The sequence below is a fragment of the Choloepus didactylus genome, chromosome 17 (assembly GCF_015220235.1).
Source record: "Choloepus didactylus isolate mChoDid1 chromosome 17, mChoDid1.pri, whole genome shotgun sequence".
In the NCBI taxonomy this organism is placed as follows: domain Eukaryota; kingdom Metazoa; phylum Chordata; class Mammalia; order Pilosa; family Megalonychidae; genus Choloepus; species Choloepus didactylus.
The window spans coordinates 3,128,150-3,137,398 of NC_051323.1; positions in this window are offsets into that span (position 1 = coordinate 3,128,150).

Sequence of the window (9,249 nt, forward strand, 5' to 3'; positions counted from 1 at the left end):
TTAGGTTTGTATCTATTTTTCCTTTTTTTGCTTTTTCACTGTCATGTTTTATTTTTCCTTTCATTTTCTTCTTCTTTTGTCTAACTTCTTTGACTCTTCCTCCTTCTTTATGGAAGAAATGGAGATGTCCTTACATAAATAGTGATGATTGTGAGTGCATAAATACATGATTATAATAAATAATAAAATACTGGGATTTATGGAATGAACATTATTTTAAAAGAAGAGGAAAAATCCACTTGGAAAGCCAGAAGAAATGATGGAAAAAAATGAAAGTTGAAATGTGAAGATTAAATGCACATTCTCTCTCATGGTACCATCCTCTTTTCTTTGCTGTCTCTACTAGGAAGGAAGCCCCTCTCACTTTAGGGGCTAATGCAGCTGGTGACTTTAGTTGAAAGTATTACTCTAAGTTTTAATCACATTTCACCAAAGTCACCACTGGAACTATTGAGTAGATTATCAAGAGAGCAGGCACATTTTTATAGTAATATAAGAATGGAAGCATAAGAAAATATCCAAGAATAATGTAAGTGACATCAAGTGCCTCCAAAATGAAACTCTGCCTTTCACTCCTCCTCTTCCTCATTTTCAGGGTGATGGTGATGGATGACCTTTAAAATTAGGAACATTTTTATCATATATACATTTACCAGATATGATGGGATGTGCACAGTTTAATGCCAAAATGATTTGAATGTAAACTCTTGGTTGCATGCAGAAAGTGTAGAAATGAGGATCCCTATAGAATGCAAGTCCTCATAGGTATTAGTGATTAAGAAAGTACAATAGAGGACTCAATATGTTCATAAATCCCTTGGACAGTTAGCATCAATTACTGTGAGAAATGCCCTGGAATGCTTCCATCACATACCATGGTAGTAATATTTACTTTATTCCCAAGTATTACTATTGCCAAAGGGTCCTCTCTCCAAATTTCTTGGTGTATTCAATTTCACAATGTCAATGACAGAGGCCACCTGCAGCAGGTACATTGAAAATAATAATTTATTAAAATTTGTTGGGAAAAAAGAAAAACAATTATACTTTCTAGTTAATAGAGACACCAGGAAGACTGGAGAACTGGGCCCAGGTTTATGCATCCAATAAATTCTGCTGCTGAACTGGTCCAGTGAGGCACCTGTGTCCTGCCATGAGCTGACTCTGCCATGTGCTCCACTGACATTGCTCCTGGGGGAGTCCACATACTGCACTGGGTCCTTAGTCATGGTGCTATTGCTGCCCTCAGAAGCTTTTCCCAAACTGGGATGAGGTGAATGTCCAGCTCCACCATGAGCTCTAACAGGGGACAAGGTGAAGCCACATGTCATGCAACAACTTTCTGGGGTATCAATTTTACAAGAATGTTTCACATAAATCCTTTATATTAAAATCCAAACACATAAGAATAGATGGTTAAAGTTGTTATTTCTATGAGTAATGACATGATTCAGAAGACAAGGTTTGCACAGCATAATCCCACTAGAGTGGAGTAGAGAAAGGCACATTTTTCTACAGCTCATTGTAAAGAAGAGAAATCATTTCTTATCACTTATAAATAAATTAATTTATAATACTTTTATAGTAAATATATGTAATGGATTTTTCAACCTATGTGGTGTCCCAGTCTTCAGACACTAGAAATGATGTGATAAGGTGTAAAAAGCTCAAAATTAGGAGTCAAGAGACCTAGTTTAAACCTCAGCTCTGCCATGAACTAGGCAAGTTGACCTGGGTTAAGACATTTCTGTTTTGCCTCTAATTCCTCACATCAAAGGGCATGGTAGACAATTTCTAAGGACTTTTTACTTTTTACTCTCCCAGTAACTGGGATGGGGAATGTAGCAGAGTGGCCTCTCTTAGAACTGGAGAACATCAATGCAATTACCAGAAGTCATGGGATCCTGCAGTTACAGAGAAAGTTTACCTCTGATTTCACACCATTATTGTTATACTTACACTGTCCTACTTGTCTACAGATGGGTGAAACTGTAAATAAATTGGACAATAGAATTCAGCCATGAAAAGATTTTCTTTTGTAAGAATAAATTAAATATCACATTTTAAACCTATAAGACAATACTAGGGTAAATAAGAAAACACCATCATCTCTCAGTATTCTCATGAAAGTTTTCTTTTGTGCATCTACATTAGTGGATTGCCTAGATTATGTCACAGCCTACATCTAATTTCCCCACACCAACAAATGCTTGTCTTCCTCATACTAAATGCACAGAGAGCCAGAAAAGTGCTATAGTCCACACAAAGTTTTCAGCCTTTCCCCATTGAGTACGATGTTAGCTGTTGGTTTTTCATATATTGCACTTACCATATTGAGAATTTTCCCTTCTGTTCCTATCCTTTGAAGTGCTTTTCATCAAGAAAGGATTTTGACTTTTGTGAAGTGCCTTTTCTGCATTGATCAAAATGATCATAGGTTCTTCTGCTTTATTAATGTGGTGAATTACATTAATTGATTTTGTTGTGTTGAACCAACCTTGCATGCCTGGAATAAATCCCACCTGATCCTGGTGTATAATTTTTTAATGTGTTACTGAATTCAATTTGTGAGTATTTTGGTGAGGATTTTTGAATTTATATTCATTAAAGGGAGTGGTCTATAATTTTCTTTTTTTGTATGATGTTTGTCTGATTTTGGTATTATGGTGCAGTTGGCTTCATAGAATGAGTTAGGTAGCTTTCCCTCTTCAACTTTTTTGAAGAGAGTGAGCAGGATTGGTAATAATTCTTTATTGAATGCTTGGTAAAATTCACATGGGAAGCCATCTGCTCCTGGACTTTCATTTTCTTGGAGCTTGATGACTGACTCAATATATTTACTTGTGATTGGTTTATTGAAGTCATCTATTTCTTCTTTCAGAAATGTTGGACCAACTTCTGGTTTTGTTGAATCTCTCTATTGCTTTCCTGTTATCAATTTCATCTATTTCTGCTCTAATCTTTGTAATTTTGTTCCTTCTGTTTGCTTTGGGTTTAGTTTGCTCTTCTTTCTCTTTTCTTCCAGGTCAAGAGTTAATTCCTCAATATTTGTTCTCTCTTCTCTTTTAGAAAATGTGTTTAGTTCTCCTGGTGACTCTGATCCTGTCAGGGGGAGTGGCTGACTGAAGCTGGTTTCTGAATTCCAGACACTGAAGTCTGAATTTCCAGAAGGCGGGCTGCCAATTTAGCTGAACCTCCCCAACTTTCCTAATCCTAGGAATGCTAGCTGTCTCCTTGGGGCACTCTTTCCTTCTACCTTCTCCTGTCTGTGGCAGCTCCTTCTTAATTCCTTGGTCAGCCTGACTTCCAGTTAAAGACTAGGGAGGAGACTTTCTTCAGAAGTGAATCTGGAATTCAAAGAAGCTGTGGGTACTCAGTCTCCCCCCAAAATGAGCCTAGACCTTCAACTTGGGCTGTATAATAAAGAAATTCCTTTTTAAATCCTTTCTCCAGCATGGAAGTTTTTCAGTGTTAGAATAGAGTACTTAAAGATGTGCTTTTGGCTATTATCTGGATAATTACTCTCCAAAAGCTTTAATTCCACCCTTGCCTGGTGCTATTGAAGTCTAAAAAGATGTGCAGTTGTGAAAAAGGAGAAGGAACCAAAGGTAGAAAAAATAAAAAGCATTTTTCAGACCAGCGAATGGGTGCCTTTTTTAATGTCACTCCTTCCCAGAGCACAGCCCTTCTCTAGCACCCCAAGGTCTGAAATTTAATTAATTAATTTGTTAATTAATTCTGTACTTCAGGCTGGGTTGAGCCCCCCTTCTTGCTCCCAGCAGATTGTTTTGTGCTTTTTTTTTCCTTTCAGGGATCCAGCTGCAAGACTGTCCATGGGGTTTGTGCAGGGAAGGGTTGCCATACTCTTGGTCAGGAGAGCTTACAAATTTTGCTGTGATCTCAGCTTTTCCAACTGTTCCAAACTTCGGTAAGACATGTGGATGGTCACTGGAGACCCCCAAAACACTGCTTCATACAGTTCCTGATTAACAGCTGCCCTAGAGGAGCGCCTAAATTCCACACGTCACCACTCTGCCATCTTCAGTTCAACTTATGACAAGAAAAACCTAAACCTATAATATCTGAATTATATTTAGTTACTTTCACAAAATAACAAATATCCTGCTGCAGTCCAGCTATTGTTGATAGTAGGAACAGAGTATATAGAATCAGACAACTATTGGGCTTAGTGTGGGTGTTTTACTTGGCTCTTGTACTGGGGCTGAAAAAAACAGCTTCAGGTATTTCTTTACTAATATCCTTTTGAACAATTAGAACATGATTTTCACAGTTAAAAACTCCCCATTTCATGGACTGCATACCAAAAAAGACCACAAAGGGCATAGAAAATTATTAAGTGGATACTATGGACTGAATCTCCCCACTAAGTTATTCTAATGTCCTCATTGCCATTCTCTCAGAAATTGTCCTTATTTGTAAACAGGGTCTTTGAAGATGTGATTTGTCAAGATGCTGCCAAATTGCATCAGGGTGTGCCCTACTCCAATATTACTTGTGTCCTTATAAGAATAGGAAATTAGACACAAACACAGAAAAATACCGTGGGTAGACCATGTGAAGATGCTGAGGGCAGACATGGAATTTCTGCCCCTCCATGCAAGGGAGCATCAAGGACTTCCTGAAAACCACAAGAAGCTAAAAGAGGCAAGGAAGGATTCTCCCTTGCAGTGGAGCTGGGTCCTGCTGACACCTTGACTTCTAGCTTGCAGAACAGTTAGACAACAAATTTCTCTTATCTCAAGACGCCTGGTTTGTGTCTCTGAAACAGCAGCCCTAGGAATCTAAGGCTGTGGTAGTCCAGGCAGCAATCTTTTCTTCTCTCTTATTTCTTTTGCTTCTCATTCATATTGACTTCTCTTCTTAGCTTAAGTGCCAAGAATCCCAGACTCCTTGTTAGTTGTGAGGTTTCCTGAGGATTTAGGATGCATGTGCCCTCCTCCAGAGAAGCTTTCAACTGGGAGCCTTACATGTTGGGCTTCCTTAAAATACTTTCATATTTGGGGGTTCCAGACAAAGTTTAGTTTGCAGCTGCTATTACCAATCCCAAACAAAAATTGCCTTAAGTAGTAGGAATTTGTCATCTCATAGTTTGAGTAGAAGAGAATCAACAGCAAGACAATGCTTTCTTCTTAATGTCTGTAACATCCTGGTGCTGCAGGCAGACAGTCCTTGGGGTTCCTTGTCTTGTGTCCTGTCTCATGTCAGAAGGCAGTGTACTCTCCTCTCCCTTGTGAGTTCTCCTGACTTCCAGCTTACTGCTTTTCAACACGCCTGTCTCTCCATTTTCTGGGTCCAATTTCCTTGACTTATAAGAGCCTGAGCCATATTGGATTAAAACACACACTTTTTCAGTTTGGGCACACCTTAAATAATGAAATCTTAAAAGTTTCTGCTTACAAATGGGTCCACACAGACAGGACCAGGGCCTAGAATGTGAACATGCCTTTTATGGGGGACATGGATGGTTCCTTGGCAAGTGACATCTAGATCACACAAACTTGGAATGATTTTCCTGGCAAAAGCTGGTCCCAATCTGCAACATACCATGAAAATCTTGTTTCTGACAAGCATAGAGACTTCTTTTCAGTTCTTATCATGTGCAGAAAGATAGACAACAGTTTTACTTTTGCTCATACTTACTTTGAGATTTAAGCCCCTCTGACCCGCAGCACAAAGCAGGGTTCCTCAGAGTAAGACACCTCAGAAAAGGGTAGTGAATAGGTAGTGTACAGGTTCTTCTTTTTTCTTTAATTTTCCTTTTAACATTTTTCTTTTATTTTTTTGTCAAAATTAGCATAAAACTTTGGGCACTTTTGTTTTATTTTGTTTTATTTTATTTATTTTACACATTATCTTTGAAGTCAGACAAAATGAATTAATTTTTACAAACTGATCCCCTCAATTTTTGAAGTTTTACAGCTAATCTAAGACTAATAAATTTCATTTAACCAACATTATCCCATGCAAAATAAGCATTCTTCAGTGAGATGGATTGTAGAGGAAATGACAATTATTATTTGTGGCAATAATACATGAAAGTAGGTATCTAAAGGAAAAAGGAAGGTAGAGTAACAAACAACCTCCTGTGACATTTACCAAAGATGCTTCAGTGGAAAACATAGTCCAAAGAAGGAAGAGTAAGTGATGAAAATCACCTTCCACATGGGAAGTTTTGACTATGAAGATGAGGAATTCAATATTGGGAAGGTTCATACTTGGGAGGTGATGACAGTGAAGGAAGAAGACTGGAGGAATAATGAATTAAGTTGGGAAATTTTTCAGCATTAAGGAGATACATTGAAAGGAGGATCAACCTTCAGGTTTTAAAACTTATTAGAAAGGCAGGGTGAGATGGAAGAGTGGGGAGGTACAGGTTTTAGTTACTCCTCCAGGGCAGTTGGTAGTGTTAGAAACAAGCATTATACAAAAAATGCTCACCTGGTTCTGGAGGAGAAAATAATTTATTTACAATCTTGCAAGAAAGGGCACACAGACAGAAACATGGTAGGCTGGTACACCAGAGAAAGAGAATGATGAGCTTTTAATCTCCTATTCCTAATGTGCAAGTCCCTCCCCTGTTTCCCCATTGGCTGGGTACTACAGAGGTAACAGTCTATCTGAGAGAACTAGCCCATCTTTGAGATTTTAATTTGTACAGCCTATCTGAGAGAGCCAACTAGCTCATTATTGAGATTTTGAGTTGATCAGCCTATCTGAGAGAATTCATTCAATTTAAATTTTCTGCTGGGTATTCCCACCTCTGATTTTAAATCATATCTCTTTACATCCCAGTAACCATGGTTACTTTTCCATATAAGGAGCTGGTGCAGATTCTCTCTATCTTCCCTTTGTCACAGGGCTTGTTTAAGCTGGTTCTGCCTCCATTTTCCCTATTCCATGCTGTCTCTATGTTAAAGTTAAACATATCCCTTTCTTACAGTAGGAAGCTAGGAACTGTGTGGACTGGACACCATGGGGCAATTTGACTTTGGGCATGCTTCATACAACACTCAAAAATGTGAGTAACAGCTGAGATCAGTGATATCTGTAAGTTCTCACAGCCAGGGAACCTGTGCCTCACCCTGCCAGGCTCAGTCCCATGGGAGAAAGGACCATCAGTGCTGGCAGACAGGATGGAGAACTACAGCTGCAGTTCTGATTGAAAACTCAGACTGCTGATCAAAAATTCCAAACATAGATAGACTGAGGCCAGATATCAGAGAATTTGAGAGTATTCAGCCTGGGGGAGAGGAGATAGGGTGAGCAAAAAGAAAAAAAAAAAAAAAAAAAAAAAAAAAACCAGAAACAGAGAATTTTGGAGTACCTGTGAACATGCAATGGAAAAGGGCAGGGCTCAAACAGAATCAGGCACATATGCAAATCCAGAGGGCAGGGATCCTTTTCTGAAAAGCTGGTTTCTCTGCTTCCTTGATTGTTCCTTAATGGCCCTCAACTCCTTGTCTCCTGGCATTTCAACAGCACAGTACATACACAAGGATTGTAAATAGCTCCCACTGGGCCCTTCCTCTTTTTCTTTTTTAAGTTTTTTGCTTTTTCTAAAACAATTATTCTAAGAAGCCCATTACAGAAAGCCTGAAACACTTGCAATTTGGGACCAGGGAAGAGCAGGGATAAGATAGCTTTGAGAGACAAAACAATAAGTCTAGAGGCAGTGAAAATTCACTTCACAACATATCTTCCCAAGGAAAAGGGGGCATAGCCAAGTTCCACTGGCAGCCCTCCTTTTGGGAACACAGATCCCAGGGGCTGGAATTCATAAACCAGCTTCAGTAAGCCGCACCCCAGACAGGGTCAGGGTCACCCAGAGAACTAAAGGCTCCATGCCTATTTACACTGGTGGGGAAACTGCATGATGGCAAGTGCCACCTGCTGGACAGCATAGGAGAAGCACAGACTCTAAAGGCCTCACTGGAGGGTCTCTTGCTCAAGGAAACTCCATACCACCCTCCTGAGACCTGGGCCTCTCTGGACTGGGAAAACCTGACTGGGGTTGACCATATCTGAGGAGACAATCACACAAGAAGGCTACATAGATGCAGGACAAGAAACAGAAAAACAAGATGTGAAAAGGTTCTGATCAAATAAACAGAATCTAAATTAAATCTCTAGATTAGGCTGAATTGAACACCAAGTGTTAGAGAACAAAGCCAACCAACAAGAAAACCTTAAGTAAAAAATAAGCTCCAGAATAAACTGAGAAAGTCAGATGCCTAGACAGCTTAAAATAATGAGCCATACTAGGAAACATAAAAATATGGACCAGCCAAAGGAACAAACTAATAATTCAAGCAAGACACAGGGGTTGAAGCAATTATTGCTAAATCAATTCAATGAACTGAAGGAATAACTAATTGGAGATATTCAAACAAAGCTAAATCAATTCAAAAATCAAGTCAATGAATTGAGGGAAGACATAGCAAAAGAGATGATGGATGTAAGGAGGACACTGGATGACCATAAGGAAGAATTCATAAACTTGAAAAAGCAAATAGCAGAACTTATGACAATGAAGGACATAATGGAGGAGATTAAAAAGACAATGGAGAGATACATCAGTAGTTCTGAACAGGCAGAAGATAGGATCAGTGAATTGGAAGACCAGACATCTGAATTCACACACATGAAAGAACAGATGGTGAAAAGTTAAAAAAAAAAATCTGAGCCAGGTCTTCAAAAGTTGAGTGACAACATGACATGCACAGATATATGAGTTGTGGGTGTCCAAGAAGAAGAAGAGAGGGGGAAAGAGGCAGAAAAAATTATAGAATAGGTAGTCACTGAATATTTCCCAACTCATGAAAGACAGAAACTTAGAAATTCAAGAAGTACAGTGTACCCCAAACAGAATAAATACAAATAGACCTCCTCCAAGATGCTTGCTGATGAGATTTTCCAATGTCAGACAAAGAGAGAATTCTGAAAGCAGCAAGAGAAAAAAAATCCATCACATACAAGGGAACCACCATAAGACAATGGACAGATTTCTCCACAGAAACCATGGAGATATTTAAGATATGGAAAGAAAGGAACTTCCAACCTAGAATTCTATATCCAGCAAAACTGTCCTTCAAATATGAGGGAGAGATTAAAATATTTTGAGAAAATAGGCACTGAGAGTGTTCATGAATTAGAGAGCAGCACTACAAGAAATACTAAAGGGAGTGCTACAAGCTGATAGGAAAAGACAGGAGAAAGAGTTTTGAAGAA